This window comes from Herpailurus yagouaroundi, unplaced genomic scaffold, assembly GCF_014898765.1.
Source record: "Herpailurus yagouaroundi ecotype Mexico unplaced genomic scaffold, PumYag 161, whole genome shotgun sequence".
In the NCBI taxonomy this organism is placed as follows: domain Eukaryota; kingdom Metazoa; phylum Chordata; class Mammalia; order Carnivora; family Felidae; genus Herpailurus; species Herpailurus yagouaroundi.
In genome coordinates this window covers 7,775,528-7,795,855 of record NW_024412402.1, presented here as the reverse complement: position 1 = coordinate 7,795,855, position 20,328 = coordinate 7,775,528, and the positions used below count along the sequence as shown (strand labels likewise).

Sequence of the window (20,328 nt, the reverse complement as noted above, 5' to 3'; positions counted from 1 at the left end):
CAGAATAAGAATGAACGTCTCTGAAATTTCACTGGGAAGGATCATGGGTATATTCAAATTTATAAGAAGCAATCCCAAGATCATTTGGTTCAGGCTCCAGTGAAAGCACTGGGACCGAATAGTCCGGCAATCTTAGCCTTTCCCATTAGGGAACAAAGTACATTCTTCAGCCTTTCCTAGTTGAACTGATGCAATGATCAGTGGACCTTGAATCTAAGGAAACAAATTTCTGTTTATCTTAAACCTCCTCTATTGTGCTTTTGCATGCATTCATCTTATTCTTAACTTAGTCATCCAGATTGCTGCTTAAAAGGGAAAATTGCCCTATAACAGACTTGGCAAATAAACAAATCTATCACTGTCCTGGGTTTCTGAATCCCTCTTACCACATTTCGCGCAAGAATTTTTTTTTCTTCTTTTTTTTTTAATTTTTTTTTTCAACGTTTATTTATTTTTGGGACAGAGGGAGACAGAGCATGAACAGGGGAGGGGCAGAGAGAGAGGGAGACACAGAATCGGAAACAGGCTCCAGGCTCCGAGCCATCAGCCCAGAGCCTGACGCGGGGCTCGAACTCCCGGACCGCGAGATCGTGACCTGGCTGAAGTCGGACGCTTAACCGACTGCACCACCCAGGCGCCCCTCTTCTTTTTTTTTTTAAACATGGGAATGTCATTACCTGCAGCATCCCTAATCAACCTTGGCCCACAAGTTGAACAATTCAGTAGAATTTAGTGGGTTCTAGCTGACATTCGGAGAACAGCAGCCAACTGTCAAAAAAACGGTGGGAGATGGTAATAATGACCTCCATTTAAGGTCACTGGTGCTTGAATGCATGCGGTATTTTGGCACAGCTAGGCCATATCCTGCTGATCATGGAACGGCTGCCAGGTTTGCTCTGTGGGGCCAAGGGAACTTAGAGTGTAGTGACAAGAGGCAAAAGGGTCAGCCGGAGGCTTGTACGATTAATCCTTAAGGGAAGATGTATCTGGATGGGACGTGCCTGTCCGATTTTTCTCTTGGTAGGGACTTGAAGAAACCCATGAATGAGATAAACATGAAGTTCAGATGCCTTAACACATCATGACAGCTTTACCCCTGCGTGTGTCACCTAACACCGAGTAGGTGCTTGACTGTGGAGTGAAAGAACAGCTGGACTCCATTTTCTGGGTAAAAAAAAACTGTGTAGACATCTAATAAAAGCAGTATCTGCGTTGGCTTTGCAAAAGTGATGTTACTGGGGGTACGCGTTTGAAACAATGAGGAGTACTTCCTTTGGGGTTATAAACATAAAAATACTCCATGACCTCATAGCTTTGTTGACGTCTCTTTGTGAAGGATTAAGTAGTGTCTTGCCTCTTTTCCTTGGCTTTTAATCATTCATTGTTAAATAGAGGCTTAGGCCATCTGTCTCTGCCAAGATCTGCCTAGATATGGAAGACTGTATTAGAGAGATATTTTTTTCAAAAAATCCTAATAATCTGTTTACACGATTATTCTCCAGGCATTTCCCTGAAACGGTTTTAAGTAAATTTCCTACCCACGAAACCACACATTTATCTGTTAATTAAAACTATTTTTGTTGACTAGGTCTCCGTGCTCCTGAGTCCTGTGGGAATTGTGCTTAGCTCTTTTTTCTCCTGAAGATAAGATAGAAAACAGCAAACCTTGTCAGGTTGGAAAGGTAAAATACAAAACCTGTCAGTTTTCTGCTTCTTTGGAGCCTCAACATTCCGAATGGCTCATCTAGTTAATTCTCAGTGGTACAAGACAGGGCAAAGGGGACTGGCCGTGTGTTGGCACTTGACTGTCTTCTATTTTATACCGAGTGCTTCTTGGGCAATTCTCCCTCATCAGTATGCCATAGGTGTAGGCATCATTAACCTCAGTGAAGAGTTTATTACAAGCCATTGTTGGAACTTGTTTTTGAATAATATTACTCCACGATTTAAATGAGACAAACTACCTACACCTACACCGAAACAGCAGAGTTTAAAATTGTTCAGAATATAGAGGGATGAGGTTTGGGTGTCTGACTTGGGGCAGAGTTGCTGTCTTGTGAGTGCGTGTGTGGGTACGGGTGCATGTAAGCCCACACACGTGTGCAGTCTGAAGGTACGGTGTGAATTTTCCTTGACATCAGTTCGGTTCTCTGAATTGTTTCCCTCTCCGTCAGATGCCAAATAGGGCAAAGAATCATAAGCAATCATAAATGATGGCTACATACACCATTTGGGGTCCACTTCAACGAGGCACCACACCTGCCACTCAATGTATTCAGAGGCAGTAGTGTTCGGATCTACTCTGGGATTCTTAAAACGTTTCAAGTGAGAGCCGGGGTTGTCATCGGTAGAATCTGGGTTATACGTTTTGGTTTCCTTTGTGGGCTGCCGATTCACTGCAACACTACCGGTTCATTTTAATCCTCCTGACTTACCTCTGGCAAGAGAATTACCGAGATACCCAGCATCGAACGTCCAAAAACCTGGCAGTAGAGTAGCTCTAGTGTAAAAAGGATTATTTGTTAATGAGATTGCAGAGGCAGCGAGTAGGTATTAATGGTGGCTCAGTGTTGTGTGCTGTGTGAAGGTTTCACTTGCTCAGGTGCCTTTTTGTTTCCTGTGTCGTGAGTAGATTCTCACCCCAGCCCCACCACACCTTTTTAGCAGAATTCGAGATCCACGAAGCAGGGCGTTCTCAGTTCGGTGTAGACCCTTTAGATGTTCTAGGGATTCGGGAGTCGAAACGTAAGTTACAGGTTACGACGTAGTTTGAGTACTTTGAATGCCAAGTACATTTGTACCCAGTAAATATTAGTGATCGCCAGGAGGACCGCAGATGTATCAAGGCAGCTTCATCTTACTGCAGAATCGCGATCTTAAAAAAATAAATCCGTGTTGAATCTTTTGAGGAGGCTGCAGGGGCCCCGTAAGACTTTAAAGTAAGAGCACCTCTAGGAGGGGCTCAAGGTCACAGTCCTCAGCTTTCTTTGAAAACGTGTGAATTGCCTCCCAGACGCTTTCATTTTGCCTGAAGACTGCAACTGTGCCCGTCTGGGGCCTCTGCTGACAACACCGGTCTTTCTGTGCGTCAGCACAATTGGAGACCGCCGAGCGGCTCCGCAGCCTTTAGGATTTAGTCATGGAATGTAAGGAATTTTCAACAGGAAATGTATCTGGCTTTGAAATGTTTTCATTCTACTGCAGCCGCTTAACCTGCGTGCCTTTTGGGTGTCAGCATTTGCTTCTAGAATGTCATCTGGAATGTGCGTGTTTATGGTTTTCTCTCAAGTCCCCCTTTTGATGCTATTCAGGTACAGTTCCTGTTGCCATTAATGGTCACGTAAGCAGCGTTAGCAGGTTTTGGCAAATGCTCCATTTCATCTACACCTAAGAATGTAAACCTTTTATCGGCGATCTAATTTCATTTCGCTGTACGTTGTTGGTTAGGGTGCAGCCACACAGCACGAAGTACGCGTTGTTTTCAAGTGGCTCGCTTGTATTGTGGTTGTGCTTACATGATTTGCCTGCTTTTGAGTCTTCAGTAACAAATACACTATCAGTGTCAGCTTTTAGATACATGACTTAAGCAAAAGTCAGAATAACAGGTATATTTTGTTGCCAGAGAAAGGCTTATTTATGCCCTCGTTTATGTGATTAATATTCTTAGACAGTTGCCTGTAGAATTTTACATAGCAGTGCCTGGCACACAGTAGGTGCACAATGAATGCCTGGTAGCCATTACTGTGGTTGTTATTCAAGGCTCTCAAAATTGGTTTGAGTGAAGGACCCCTAGGAATTGATCTATCAAGGCTCTTGTGAGGACAGTTGAGGGACATTGGGTGAAGCTTGTGTAATGTCACATTTTCCTGTTCACCTTATTTTCAAGGGTCTCAAATGTAACCCTACGAGGAGATGAATTTGGAACAGTACGAAGCCTCTGTGTGTGTGTGTGTGTGTGTGTGTGTGTGTGTGTGTGTTTGCATGTACCATTTTTATAGTTAAACTAAAGAAACTTAGAGCCTTCAACAAAGACAGAATCAGGTCCATCTCATCCTTAAAAGAGTCATGTTCAGTACTTGGTACATATAGTAAACAGTTAAGTGTTTGTTAGCCAACGAGCCTGGGCCTCAATACATAGGAGATGGGCAGTTTTGATGAATGACTGAAAATGTTAGATTCACTGTAGTCAAGGACAGACACGTTTCTTTAAGAAGTTGATGATGTGACCATGTCGTATATGTGTCTTGGGCTGGTCCTCTACCGGGGATGCTATTCCAATGGCTGTGCTTTGTTGAGTACCTACTGTGTGCCAGCCTTTGTACTTGGTGCTTGATATCTGTTGTCTCCTCTTGAGCTACTGTACTAGTTAGAAATAGAAGAAATTTGATATTGAAATGAGAGCATTTTTAATCCAATTTTCATATCCTGAAGTTACCTAATAGTGTGGTAAAGGGAATTGCTTGCTTGCCATCTGCACTGGGTCTCTACCAGAAGCTCATGCCTTTGAGCAGTGTACTTGACCACTCAGCTGGAAAATTGTCAGTCTTCATAGGAACACTATTTTAGATGCTGGAACATCTGTAGAACAGTTTCTCAAAAATTCCCACCATCTTATCACAAGCCACACAGATGCGCCTCTCATTTTGTAGTATTTTAAAAAAATGGTAATGCATATATGTATACAAAGCTATCCCGAGAGTCTGCTTTGATGATAGATTCAAGATTACTCATCTTAGTTTTGTTTGCTTGATGTGAGAAGCACAAAACATTTATCTTTCTGTACTGACAATAATAATAGTGGTCAGTATGAAATATTCAAAGGGTATGTGAAGCATTGACTAACGGGGAAATAGGACTTAGCATGCTGCATTTGGGAAGCAGACTCTTAGAAAAGTGGCTAATTCTAGATTTATTTGTACTTAGAGTTTGTTAGTGGGAGGGATGGTGATTGAAGCAAAGGGTACAGGCTCATGTGTTGGACTAGATGAGATGATGCTATTGTCCAGTGTGTTTTAAAATTATTGATGTAACAGGAAGGAATCTGAGTGAATTCTGAGTGAAATAAGGCAGATAAAAAGAATACCTACCGTATGCTTCCTTTTGTGTAGAATTCTAGAAAAATGCAAAATAAACTACAGTGAGAAAAGGTGGATCAGTGACTGAGAGTGGTGGGAGGTGGTGAGACAGGAGGGGGAGGGATCACAGATGGGCACAAGGAAATCTGGTGGATGGTGGATACGTTGGTTATCTTGGTTGTGGTGGTGGCATCAGGGCATTATATACCTGTCAGATCTTACTAGGCTGTGCCCTTCATATATAGTTTATTGTGGGTTGATTATACCCCAATAAAGCTGCTAGAGAAAAATAGAAATTTTTGCAACCCTTACCCACATGACGAGCAAGTAATTGTTTAGAATCTGTTATACCAGCCTGCAAGCTCCAAGGAAACCCGGCTCTTTCTTTGGTTCTTGAGTTCTTCATGCCTAACCCGTGAGAGATCTCTGCTAAGTACTCACTGAAGTAGGATGAATGAATGCGTGGACCTTTATGTCATGTTAACCACGGACAGCTATCACTTAGCATATGCTCTGTGATCAGCCCTATCTAAAAATACATTATTTTATTAAGCTTCACAACATCTTTTTTTTGAGAGAGACCATCCTATTACCCCATTTTATGCAACAGGTAATGGAGTGTAGAACAGGTAAGTCACATGCCTTAGACCACTGACTAATGAGAGAGAGCTAAAGTCAAAGCCGTCTAATTTAAAGTCCGTGATCACCTCTGCGCTTGCACCCTTTGGCATTTCTTTATGGTTTATGTGGATTTTTATGAAGCCGTGGTGGGGAAATTGGCAAGAATAGAAGACTCAGTTCCTAGCACCTCACCTTTAACACAGCAGGAACTCGGTAAACATTTATAAATGAGGGAATGAACTCAGTGCTGAAAGGTCTTCTTACAGGAAAATCCTTTTTCTTTTGTTTATTTTCGCAGTATTAATAGAGCAAAGTTGTCGTATTACACGCGGCTATGTTTGTACTGTCCGCAACCCGAATGCAACGTGGGATAGGCAAGCAGAAGAAAACCCCTTCGGGGAGCTTGGGTTTTCTTCCGGCGAATCTAGCCGGGGTTCCCGGAGGGCCCGAGGAATACTCCTTCATTGTCACCTGTGAGACTCTGTGCCAGGAGGGGAGGAAGAGAGCACACATTGAAGTTTTCTTCCTAGTTGTGTTATTAGATTCCTCTAAAAGCCAGTTGATTTTCGTGGGCCGGCATGAAAATTCCAAAAAGGGATTATAAAAATGTTTGCGTTGTACTTTGACAACAGAGTTGGAATACCCTTTCCCCCGTTTTGTAAGAATTGTAGAAATACAAAGAATGGTTGCATTTCTGAAAATACATACCTTGAAGATAATTGAGGTATTTTTTTAAAGCTGTTACCACATTTATCTTCAGGTGTGTGTGTGTGTGTGTGTGTGTGTGTGTATGTGTGTGTGTGTGTGTGTGTGTGTGTGTGTGTGTGTGTGTGTGTTTTAATGATTAGTGCATTAAACTTAAAAAAAACAAAAACAACTCTGCCAGATTTCTATAACTAAGTAGAACTAATTCCCGAATGGTGGTGTTATTTCTCATATACTACCAGGTAGAGGCCACACTGGGATTTATGCAGACTACTCCTTGCCCTGTAAGTGCTACTTAAAACACCATCCCCCGCACCCCCCCCCAAAACCTTGGGATGTTTTATAGCCCCATTAAAAAAAATCTCTTGTAGGGAAATGGAAAATACAGTGAGGTCACCAGACTCCTCATCCACTGACATTCCCTTATTCGTTTGTTTATTCATTTGAAAGCAATTCATCAAGCCCACATTACGTGCCAGGGTCTGTGTTAGGCGTTGAAAGTAAGTGGGTAACATGAATAAATGCTTTCTACGTTGGTGAAGGGGATTTGTCCTCTCTGCCTCTGGTTTTGCATTTGGGGATCTCAGAAGTACCAGAATCATTAATACTTTGATATTTGTCAACTCTGCCAAAATCATAGGTTATTTGGGTCAAGTTGGTTGACCCTATGCTCTTGTTTCTTATTTCATAAAATGGGCATAGTAAGTACTTCTCCCATGTGAGTTACAGAACTCAGGAAAAGAGTTACAAAAACCCATAAAGTATAAGAGATTAATTTAGCGATCAACCTGTTCTCTGAGTGTGTGGGTGCCCGTGTGTGCGAGATTTGATGTTGAACGAAATCTATCTGGTTCTTGATTTCTAGGTAGTTTCTCTATAACTTGATTTCTCTCGAGATGACTTTGAAATTATTTCCTTATCTTTGTGTTTTGGATTGAAAATGTGGAAAGTTTTTGGGTTTTGGAGTTGGATCATTTGCATTAGTGTCATTCTAGCAAATTAAATTTCTGTAAGATGTATAGGAGTGCTTTTGTTCAACTACAGGGGAAATGGGCACAGATAGAATTTCCCTTAACTGGCATTGGTGGATACATTAGAGATGTTTAGGGAAATCTTCCCTACAGTGTATTGGTGGTGCATAAAAGGAATGCATAATATCTTATAATTAAGCTAATGATCACTAATTTGTGGAGAGTCCTTCTTTGTAATGATATTAAGGAACCCTCGGGAGACTCTGAGGTGGTTATCCTTAATTTCAGTATTACTTGAAAACTTCCAGTTATTGTAGTCCTACAGATTCCAGGGAAATTTTGTATGCACATAAACTTGCTTTATCTCGTGACCTCCCGGTGGTATTTAGGGCTTAAGTTATTTTATGTTGTGATTTTTCTGGCCACTTGCAAATCTCTTAAAGGCAGAGATGTCACATTGAAATTTTTGTCTCCAGTACTTTGACACACTTGGCTTTAGAAATTGTTGGGTCACTTAAAAGGGTCCATCCCCAAGGCTCAGAAACCTCCTCGTATTTCTTGTGCTTGCCCTGCTTCATCAGTTGATTTCCCGGTCTTGGCAATCGGTCTTGTGTGGGTGGAAAGAGCTTGCTTGGTCCTTGACCACAGACAGATTCGAGCTTGCCTGTCTCTTACCAGCCATGTGACCTTGGCTAAGTTACACATTCTCTGTGCCTTGTAACTTAATTTGAAAGCAGGAATGATCACGCTTAATTTATGGAGTCGAGAAGCCTAATTCCAATGACGAGCATAATGATGGCACATGGTGGGTCCTCAGTGAATGATAAACTTCTTTTATCTTTTTACCAGCTAATCCTCTTCAATATTTTTTAAAATTTTTCTTAAATTTCCTTAAATACAGCCAACAAACTGAGGGTTGACAAGGGAAGCCGGGGGGGGGGGGGGAGGGGGGGGTGGGCATTGGGGGGGCACTTGTCGGGAGGAGCCCTGGATGTTGTATGTAAGCTATGCATCATGGGCATCTACTCCCAAAGACAAGAGCACGCTGTATACCCTGTATGTTAGCTAACTTGACAATAAATTATATTTAAAAAATATATATGTTTTTCTTCACACTAGATTATGGTAATAGCCTCTTCACTGTTTTCCCTGACATTTTTCATTCTTTGTGTTGCTTCCGGGTCAGCTTGGATATTGCTGCTGGATTAAATACTTAGTAATTATTTACTCTGTTAGACACTAGGCTTTTTCTGTTGTGTCTGTGGTTTAAAACAAGCAAAACCCACCACTGCTTTGGATCTAAAGAGTAAAATTGACTTAGGTTTGTAATCCATGTCACCTGGACCTGGTTTTTCCAGCTGGCTCTCCCATTTCCCTTCACATACTCTATAGTCCTTACAAATTGAATACTCTGTTCTTCTTAGTTATTAGGACTTGGAATGAGATCTGCAAGGACTTCAGGCTAACCTGCCAGTCACCTCTCCCCACTTATGACCCTCTCTTCCCAGCGTAGGCAAGAATGGGCCATCCAAGGCCAGCATTTGAGACTGCAATGTGCAGCACAGACCTCTCATGGAAACTGGATCGGACCTTGGCTTTTAGGCCTAAACCCAAGGGATGCTTTCAATTCTATCTGTCCTAAATCTTGGGACCTTAGTGCCTTTGGCCAACCATACTAAGGACTGAAACTGAGAAGCAAAAATTTGAGAGTGCTAAGAACAGGTGCTGAACTTCCAGCGCTCAGTGGTCCTGCCCACTTGTAACCCCCCAGTTGCCATCAACTCTGTGCCCTCATGATAGGTCAAAATGATACCTTTCTTGGAGATGAGTTGGGTGGTATCTGGGAAGGCAGTGGGCAAAGGTGATGGCATGGAGAGAATGGGGTAAAAGTTCCATTCTCCCGACTCCTGCTACAGTACCCGAGCTGATAATTGATAATGTTTGTGATAATTCTCTTAAAATTTACTATCACTCACATGCCCCTCAGAATATCTTCCAAATTCACTCTTTCCCTGTCAGCCTGAAAGAGTTGAGTTGTGTGTATTCATTTTTATCATTGATACATAATCCATTTGTATTATATGGTAAACATAACTTGCAAACTTCTGTCTTTAATTCTCTTTTTTTCTTATATTTTAGTTAGTTCAGTAAGCATATATTCAACACCTAATGCCTATGCAGTACTGTACTCAGTGCTGGAGATATACAGTATAAGGCTTAAAAAAATTCAAGTCTGAAACATATAAACAGCACACTTAAAGGAATTTATTGTTTCCAAAAAAAAAAAAAAAAAGTGCAGGTGACTGATGAGGCCATAAAGATTGTTACTGGCCAAGGTGGTGTAACCTTGGTGGTGTACCCTAGTGAGGAATTTGCGTTTTATCTACTAAGAGGAACAACACACCATAGGATTTTAACCAGAAGGGTGCCCAGTTCAGACTTGCATTTTAGGAAAGTCACCCTGGGAATTTTGTGGAAGGTGGATCATAATGAGGCAACGCTGGAAGAAAGAGAGATCAGCACTGAGACTATTAAGAGGTCCAAAGGCAATGGGCCCCCATTGGAGCAGATCATAAGGACCAAGAGTGTATGGAGAAGGGTCTGAGGAACACAGAGGAGGCAAAAGTGACGTGGTTCAAAGACTTGAAGGTTTCAGTTTGAGTGGATGCTACTGATAGAGGAAACCTGAGGCAGGCTTGTGAGGGGGAAATGATAAAGTTTTACTGGGTCTTTTCTGGATTCTAAATATCTGGAGAATAAGGCCTCGGCATTTGTCTATTGGTCTGTCCATCCATTCATCCATCTATCCCACATTTATTGGGTATATACTACCTATAAAAGCATTGTATGTAGCAAATGTGTTTTTGTAGTACTGTATCTGTGTATTGTCACTATAGTAGATGTCCGGTAATACTTGTTGAGTGAATTATGTGAAAGGTTCCCTGCAGATTATTTGAGAACGATGACTTTGAAGGAGAATATGAGAATACCTCCTATTGCCCCCATCCTCCCTCACCACCTGCTGCATACGTATGCCCACGGGGAACTGTGGACAAGATGAGGTTTACAAGTTGCAAAACCCTCAGTGTGTATCAGAATACTTTCATCACCCATATGACGCATTAAGTAGGTACCGACCTTTGACTTGTGAACTGATAGAAAATTATTGGGAGTTGATTTCACAAAGAAGATATATAACAGACTTGGCATTCCCTTAGCTGAACAAATGTTCTATTATAGAATTGAACTTAAGTATAAATAGCAACATGTGGCTGTTTACATTTAAACCTAATTAGTAAAATTAAAACTTCAGTTTTACAATCGCAGTCACATTCCAAACGCTCAGTAGCTACATGTGGCTAGTGGTTTCGATTTTGGACATGTTTCATACAAAGCGTTCATTCAGTCGTTCATTCAACCAGTGTGCAGGGGGTTGCTTCTGAAGTGCAGGGCGCTGTATTTGCAAGAGAGCCTCTTGCACTGACAGGGAGCCTCAGTCAGTGCTGGGGAGCCCAATACTGTAGGGATGGCTACTCTTTGTATAGAGCTGGGACAGCCTTTCCTTCACAGGTTTGCTGTGAGACTGTCCGCTGGGATGTTGCACTGGATTCTCATTAGCAGATTTATATTATTTTGGAAATTTTGTTATGGTAACTTGGGGGGCATGTATTTGTTTTCATTAGATTGTTTCTTAGCCTCTTAAGGCAGTGGCCTTTTCATCACTGCATATGGACAGTTTGTTGTTGATGTTCAAGGGAATTAGTGATGTAAAGCATTCTAGGACTTTTGGGAGTATTAATAAAGCCTCTTAAAGTACTTGTTCAATTAGATTCCCTGACCCTCTGTCCAGAGGCTGAGCTGTCGTGAACCAAGGACGCTTTGTATGGTTTAAGTGGTGGTGGGGAAGCCTTGGTCTTTCTTCCTCTTTGTGTTGCCTGTCACTGCCTGTTTCCCTGAGGTCCCTGGCCCTGAGCTGCACAGGAGTGTTTATGCCCTAAAGAATCAGAGAGAGAGCTGATTGGGTTTTATATTACTCTTGCACCTACTTTTGATTTTTAAAAAAGTTTGCTGTATCTGAAGTTTTGGGAGATTAATGATTTGTTTCTCTTAGGGGGAGAATTGCTTCTCTCTGCCTCAAGCATCAGGATCAGAGTGCCATATTTTGTTTGCAGGAAATCGTGCCATGTTTTGTTTGTGGGAAGTTGGAAGTGTTTTCTTTTAGGTCTTATAGGAATGAATTCAAAAACTTTAATTGTTCACTGGTTTCCATCTTACAGATACTGAGCCTTTAGAGCCGCGTGTCCAGGATAGAAAAGCCATTCTTTTTCTTTTTTTTTTTTTTAATGTTTATTTATTTTTGAGAGAGAGAGTGGGAGAGGGCCAGAGAGAGGGAGACAGAGAATCGGAAGCAGATTCCAGGCTCTGAGCTGTCAGAACAGAGCCTCATGCGGGGCTCAAACTCATGGACCGCGAGATCATGACCTGAGCTGAAGTCGGACGCCCAACCGACTGAGTCACCCAGGTGCCCCAAGAAAAGCCGTTCTGTAATGACACCTAATACTGTCTGAGTCCCACTGTGGGACTCCCAAATGGCCATGAAAGACTTGGGTTTGATGTTGGCCCTTCATACCATCAACCACCAATCTGTTGTGAAATACTTCTGTTGTCAGATTTGTAGTTTCCTTTTCAGATAATAGACCTTCTGATTTAGAGCATGAAGGTACATCTTCTTAAGTTTCTGTGACGGAAAGCTATTGAAGAAGAGGGAGAAAAGCCAAATCCCAGAGACCAGACAAGCCGGCAGGAAATTGCAAACATGGTGGGATTTCCAGTGCTTTCCCTTTTTTGTCGAAGTCATGGATAATTTAAACAGTACTCGCTTTTACTTTTGTTTGTTTCTTTGCTTCCAACCACGTCTATCTGCCAACCTTTCTAAAATGTCATGATGTAATTATTTTAACAGGCACTGTATGCTCCTTTATTTGGGGGATATTAACCTTTCTAAACAAAAGGAATGTTAATATCCACTGGAGACACAACTAATGGGATTTCATTTTTCTTGTTAGGCAAGAAGCTTGATTTTTTTTTTTTTTTTTAACTTCTCGTAAAAGAATTCGGCAAGTAAAATAATTGCCTTAAGCTAATCCATGATAGCGATTTTAAACGTGACTTTCCAGATCACTTTTATATGGCTTAGAAAGAATAATGTGATTTTCTTGTTTTTGTTTGCCTTAGCTAAACAGTGTTGAAGGATGATATAAATTCAATGAATTCAAAACAAAGAAAATGCTAATTGGTAATATGCTGAGTTCTTTTAAGGCATGAAATATAGTGTTTAATTCATAAAGCATTGTTTAATTTTATATAGATTTAGTTAATTTTTTGAAAGTTAGTGTACGACAGACGCAGAATAAATTAGCTAGCTAGCCATTTTCTTAATCGCTGAGTATTCCTGTTTGATGTTTAAATATATATGACCCGAATATGTTGTCCTTTTCCATAAAAAGACAGTGGTCATAGGCTCTCTGACATTAAGACAACGCGCTTCTAAGATTTTTACAAGGCTCCTTTCAGCCTGGTTTTCTCCCTCCTTCTCTCCCTCCTTCCCCTCCTCCTTCCCCTCTTCTTTCTCTCCCTTCCTTCCTTGCTGGGTATCCACTGAATCATTTTCAGGCACTTCCTCTATCACCCTCTGACCAATAGCATACATTTGTGGTGGGATCCCTAACCTTAGAGCTGGTGAGACAATGAAACGGATTAAAACTAATTGGTCCACGTGGGTGTCAGGCGCATGACCTTGGCCTTATAATGGAGGAATCTCAGTCCCCCAACTGCCCAGCTCCACAGTTCCACAGACAAGTACAGTCTGGATGAAATAAGCATCATTCGTCCCTTTGCTGGTGGGGGGATCTAGAACAGCGAGCGGGGTGGGTGGGGGAGGGGGCAGAGGAGGCCGTGGAATTGAACTGTGATCTTCTCTGCCAAGCCCTCAAACAGCTTTCCCTTTAAGCAACAGAGATGACAAGTTTTTGCTATTTTGGATTAGTGAGACAGTATGAAATGGTTTCCCTTTCCTTCCAGGCAAAAAATACCAACAGAATCTGCCTTTGGAATGAAAGTGCTAATTTCATTTGGTGACTTTCAGACTTGAAATATGGGCTCGAAAGGGAGTTGTGCATTAGTCAGCGGAGGCAGCGGGGGTTATTTTTACAGTGCTAATTATTATTTCATGACAGTGATTTACTTTATGTTGTCTGCCGTTTACACCCCCAAACTAGCCATTGTTTTGGGAACAGAATCGGTTGGGTCGTCGTGTTCTTTTTCGAAGACCGATCTTGCTATTTTATGGGTATAGGTGCTTTTCTGCAATAAAGTAGAGCTCTATGGAAGAGAGTCTTGCATATGAAATGTAATCTGGATAAATATTCAAAACTAATAGGTTTATATTTTAGTCTTGATTTTTAAAGTATATTTTTCTGACACCCTAATCGTCTTGCTTTATCTGCATTAAGCTTAATCTGTTTTACCAGGATGCAGCTAGATTTCTGTTGCTCACATGGAACTTAGGAAGGAGCGACACATATAGTTAACAAATAAATACAAAATGAAATTTAATATAACCCCTTGATGCGTAAAGGAAGATGAGTGGAAGACAGAGTTGATTGCATGTCTGGAAGCATATCTGCCTGATTTATGCTCTAATTTTAGTACTGAGTTTCCTTTGTAATAGTAAAATGTCACATTAGCATGTCCCTTTTAATAATCTAATATGCTACCAGTGACAATAAATACGTGCATTGAGTCTAGCTCAGGGTTTCTCAAACTTCAGAGGCCTGTGACCCTTCCTGGTGTAGTTAAATTGCCCAGATGACCCTCCTGTCATATATTTTTAATTGTAAAGCACTTGAAATTAATCATGTTTTATTTCTTTTTAAATAAGCACCTCAAGAGCAGTGGTGAGCGGTTTTGCTCACGGCACTTATCCACTCTTAAAGAAAATTAAAGATTGGAAGGGGCCCTCAGTCTCAGTGGCAGCAAAGCCATCTACGTGGGGAAAAAACAGAATAGGTGAGAACTGTGTTTAGCGCTTCTCTCCACAGTCTCTTGCCTGCGCACTCAGTGAAAACTGGCATCAGCGAATATAACAAAGCAAAAGCATTTTGAGTTATTACCACAAACCTTCAAGTGGTCATAACCTGAGATCTCAAGCGTCTCCGTGAAGGCTAAGGTTTGCTACAATTTGTATGGTAACTGAGTGCCTTTAATTTAAACTACACTGAGCTAATCTTTAGGAGAATTGGAATCTGCCTCTGAACTAATTATGATTTACAGAAATTGATAATTTGTCTTCTGCATGTGTCTGCAGGAAGAAATTACTATTAAATTTGATTAACAAATGACAAGATTTCAGCCCAGTAATTTACCATCTTTATTAGCAAACTTAGAAAACTTTTAATAGTAATCTTTTCACTCTTACCAACTTTATTCTGGTAGAGTTTACCTACCAGGCATGACAGACACATGTGGCTTTAGAATGACCTACCTTACCCTTAACGAATAAATCTCGGTGTGGTTTGTTTTTTCTATCCTCAAGCACACCCTAAGTGCTGGAACTGATTTCCCATGATAGTTGGAACTTAATAATATGTAATTAACTTCCGAAAATGAATGCTCCGTTCCTCTTGAATACATTCCTGAAGAATCTCCTCAAAAATACATATAATTGCGTAAAAGGAAGCAGAGCATTATATTAACCGTATTTTTTCATGCACCACTTTGTCAAATGTTTTCCTGTCTCTTCAAACAGGCTAGAGTTGTGTGTAATGGACGATACTGGGGGCGAGAGCTGAGCTGTGATATATGGTTGGCAGCAGCATGAATTATTCTAAAATCCACTTTGGATGTGCAGAACAGAGATGTGAAACTGCTATAGCAAGGCAGTGAAGTGAGGGCATTATATTTTCTTTACATGAGGAACATGGTGTGGTTTTAAATATTTTATTGTACGTGTTTTTATATAGTTGAAAAAAAATAATCTGCTGTACTCAGCAGCCTAGGAGAATTGCCCTTTCGTACTTTCATGTCAGGAGAATCTTATCATCTTGCATGTCAAAAAGGGAAGTTGAACTATTAGCCTTTTAAAGACCCAGAGGTAAAGTTTAATTTTATAATGACATGAAATAAATGTTCTAGTATCTAAGTAATAGTTCGCCAAAAAGTCTGAAATGGTCTCCTTTCTCAAGGATGCAGTGTGTGTGTGTGTGTGTGTGTGTGTGTGTGTGTGTGTGTGTGCGCGATGCTGATGTTAAAATGGACCTGCCAGACTGAGTGACGGGAGGTGCTAATAACTCCAGGTCGGGAGATGACAACAACGTTGTGCACACCTGCTCTCCTCTTTGGGTCGGTCTCTTGAAGTTATTGAATGGGTGAGCGTAATGGGGAGGAAGTGCACTGAGATGGACAGCAAGAAGGACAGTGCGGGGCTAGGGACCTGCCACACGATGAGTAAGCTGGACATCCTTTGCATAGGAAGTCTGTCACTGAGGTTAATCCTGACCTTTGACTTGACAATGCAAAAGAAGTTTCCGTCGTTAATAGCAGTCTGTCCTGGGCAGTTGTACTGGCAGTGAGGATCGTTTTATTCCGCTGTATCCTTGTCCTAGTTCATTGGTGTTCCATGGAAGAGGTATGTTTGTATGCTCATTTTGTCCATTTCATTCTGTCTTTGACTTAAAAAAAGTTTTTTTAATGTTTATTTGTTTTGAGAGAGAGACACACACACAGTGTGAGTTGGGGAGGGGCAGAGAGAGAGGGAGACACAGAATCCGAAGCAGGCTCCAGGCTCTGAGCTGTCAGCACAGAGCCTGACATGGCTCGAACTCACGAGCCGTGAGATCATGACCTGAGCCGAAGTCAGACGCCTAGCGTGCTGAGCCACCCAGTCGCCCCATCTTTGACTTTTTAAATAAATCAATAGATGTTTCTTTCTTGACAATGTATGGTATTATTCTTTAGTGGGGCTATACTTAATCTGATTGGGTAGAAATTAAATCAGGCAGTTTGTTAGCAGTTGGGGGCTAGTAATGTTCGAAACTGTTCGAACTGGCACCATTTAACAACATTTAACAACACCATTTAACAACAAACACAACAAAGAGCTAATGACTGAAGTATGGGGCAAGCTCTCACACATCCCGTGTATTCTGGGGCCGCCCATCTCTGTTTGGCCCAGTCTAGTCTCTCCCTGACATATACTTATCCCAAAGAACCCAGGGAAAAGTTGAGTTCCAAAAAGAATGCTGGTCAGTTCTCTATTATTCCCCTTAACAGAAAAACAGCTTTATGAAACGTCTCCCAACAATAGGTTCCTAAAATTATCTCGAGTTGGTTTTGTAATGTATTATAAAATTTTACCCCTGTAGGTTAATCTAATTTTGTTTTGCTTATTCTCATGTCGACATTCATTCACACCCCCTAAGCCCATAACTTTTAAATACAAGTCAAGCCATGTAGCAGGTGGCAAAGTATGTCAATGTGGGATGAAAAGGCTGTCAGGATACTCCTAAACCACACGTGGATATTTGATGAGGACTACGTCTGACGTGCCCCGTACAGCTTGCAGACTGAGGATCTCTGGCAAGTGCAACTTAAAAAAAAAAAAAAAAAAATAGGATTCACATGAACAGAAGGGTCCATCAGAGGTTGTCTGGTTTCAATGGCAACGATCAGCAGATGATCTAACCGAATGGTTAGGCATACGTGATACAAGAAGAGACATCCGGAAAACCTAGTGAAGATGATTTCAGCTTGTGTTTTCAGAGAAACCGTTAGCTGCGTGCACATTTTCCTTTTGAACTTAGAATTTAAAAAAAGCAAACATCAAATTGAAATGGAAACAAAAATACTCGAGTAAAGAAATGCTCGAACATCTGGGGGGGGGAACAAGAGGGTTGGTGGTTGGGTAAGGGGCTCCATGGTTAGGCTCTGTCAAAATGGCACCGGGCCCCTGGCCTCCATCAGCAAAAATGCTTCCTGGAAACAAACAATAAAACATGCAACATGTAAACATCAGCAACTTAAGTACTTGCCCGCTCCGTTGTTAGGAAGGGAGGTAGAGCTAAAAGATTAAAGACAGCTTGACAAAATCCTACACACCGTCCAGCTGGGCCTTCCACGCTATGAAACGTGGTAGGACAGAATGAGGGTGTTTAAAAAAATTATTGCTATTATGCAGCTGGAGGGCAATGGGCTGAGCTGGGAATATGCCAGGCGAACTCGTGTTGCTTGTGTAGATAAACTCGCAGGCCTTCAGCTTTCAACTCCATCCAGTCCTTTCTGTCAGATTCTGTTAACCTTGTCCTGTCCCTTGCTGAGCACTGACATTTTCAGAGCAGAGGAAAATCATGTTAAATTTATGTATGAGGAGGGGGGATGTCTGTGTGTATCGCGGGACCCTGGATTTAAGTGTTTGGGCTCTTTTGATTAGTTCTTCCCCTGGTTGGTTTTGTAGTCTCCAAAAAGCTTATAACCCATTGCTGGTCAGGGATCGGATTTCGATTCCTATGTTCTGTGGTATGCATGGTGGCCGTGGGTCCTTCCCTGCGATTCTACAGAAGCGCCTCAGCCCCTACTGAGGAGCCAGGGGCCCCAGAGTAGAGGATACTGCAGCTGACCCTCCTGAGCCTGTTTCCACCCAGATGGTGCTGTTTGTGTCAGCTTAATTTATTGGGATTTTGTCTAAGATTTTGTGACAATTTTGCCTAAGATTTTGGTGAAAGAATGCTAAACTGAAAAATACCCGAAAAGCTGTGTTGAAGGATTGTGAGAGGACTGGACAGGAAGATTTGGGCCAAATTGTAGAGGCTCTTATACCCCTGACAAAGGGGCATACATTTTTTTTTAACCTGCAGACGCGTAATGGGAAACCATTGAGGGTGACTGAGCTGGAGAGAGACCGTGCACAGGGTGGAGTAGAGAGATTGGTACCAGAGTCCAGTTACAGGGCCTTTCCACTTGTCCGGTTGTCATATGAGAAATGGTTTGTGTCAGAGTGGCTGGAGAAGTCGTGGTTAAAATGTGACAACAGTGGTGGGGTTGGGTTTCCTCTTACACCCCAACTCTGGACGTTGGGGGGGCGAGGTGGAGCTGGAAGACTGGGATGAGCAGGATTGTCAAGTCGTGTCTGGGTTCAGCGGGAGGCATCCTGTGGTCACTTAGTGGTGTCTCTCACGCATGACAGGATGGAGGACAGTGGCACCTGTTCTGTGCCTATGTGGCCCCTGGAGTCGTAATCTACAATGCAATTGGAGATGTACTAGGAATTAGTGACAAACTAACGTCAGACAGTCAGGGTGTTGGATGAGTATGTGATACATAAGCCTGGCTGAACTGACTCAAAAAAGTTACCTAGTGAAGGAGAAATGCCCAGTAAACACAGCCATGGTATTGAAGTTTGGGATTGAGATCAGTGCTAGAGATTGGACCGGAGAGGATTTACGTACATGTGATAGTTGGTTTTGCTCTTGCAGTTTGGTTGGGGTTGGAAGCAGGAGAAGACCTGGGGGGAGGACTGGGGGTCCATTAGTAGAGATCAGCTTTAGTGGATCCATGAGTGTGGATGTGTTTACATCTTGAGCCACCTTGTGAGAAGGAGACCAAGAAGTGAATTTGGCATGGTAAACATTCGGAAGCAGGTGAGTATTTAGGGTGCTTTGATCTGGACAACATTTAAATTTTATCAAAACTCCACTGAAGCTTTTTGTTTATTTTATTTTATTTTATTTTATTTTATTTTATTTTATTTTATTTTATTTTTATTTATTTATTTTAAAATTTTTAATCTTTATTTATTTTTGAGAGAGATACAGTGTGTGAGCATGGGAGAAGCAGAGAGAGAAAGAAGGAGACACAGAATCCGAAGCAGGCTCTAGGCTCCGAGCTGTCAGCACAGAGCCGGGCGCAGGGCGCAAACTCACGAACCGCGAGATCATGACCTGAGCCAAAGTTGGACGTTTTAACCGACCGAGCCACCCAGACAGCCCTTGTGACTTTTCTTCTAAGGGCTTTCTTTGTTATTCTACGCTAGCTTCTTTAGAATATATAGGATATAGATGTGAACTTTATGTATAAAAATAAAGGATAATTGATGTGCATAATCTGATGGAATAATTTGGAGAAATGGAGACACTGACAGTTCCCAGCTTTTTGCCCTTTTCATTTTGCTGCCTCGACCACATATTCATAAATATATTTAAACCAGTCTTGAATATTTAGGTCATTTCTAGTCGTTTGCTCTTTAAGAAGGAAAAAAAAAAAAACAGTCAAAGGTAGCCTGACTGCCTCGGTTTAAATCCAAGGTTTACCATTTCTTACTTAGGGGATTTTTGGTCCGTTTCTTAACCTCTGTGTCCCAGTTTCCTTCTCTGTAAAATGGGGATAACCGTGGTGCTTACCTCAGAGGGTTCCTATGCAGGTTACCTGGGGATGGGAAGGTGAAGTGTTTAGGGCAAGCTTTGATACATGGCAAGTTCCATCTAAGAGCATAGACTTTGGAGCCAGACCTTTTGGGTTCACATTCTAGCCCCATCTTTTACTAGTTGTTTGACCTTGGAATGATCTTCCTTTCTGTGAGCTTAGATAATAGTATCTACTTTCCAGGGCAGCTCTGAGAAGTAAGTAAGGTAAGACAAAGTGCTTGACTTAAAGTAGGGACACAAGATATGATAATTGTTTTTATCATTACCATCATAATCATTATAGTTATGCATAATGCCATAAAGAACATCCATACACACAAGCCTTTGTGTGTCTTTGGGAATGTTTCCTTAGGGTAAATTCTTAGAAGTGGAATTACTGTGCCTCCTCTTAACTTGCTGAAATGTCTTTAATGAAAGTCTTTAATAAAGTTTTCCTTACTTAAAAAAATGACGCTTTCATGGAGCTCACTGTAGGTACAA

At 41.6% G+C, this 20,328-nt stretch overlaps 1 protein-coding gene across 13 annotated transcripts in view; it reads left to right on the top strand.

Moving 5' to 3' along the window:
* Positions 1-20,328, top strand: part of CADM1 (cell adhesion molecule 1) — a 331,439-nt gene that overhangs the window by 140,170 nt on the left and 170,941 nt on the right. The gene's annotated exons all lie outside the window — the stretch shown is intronic.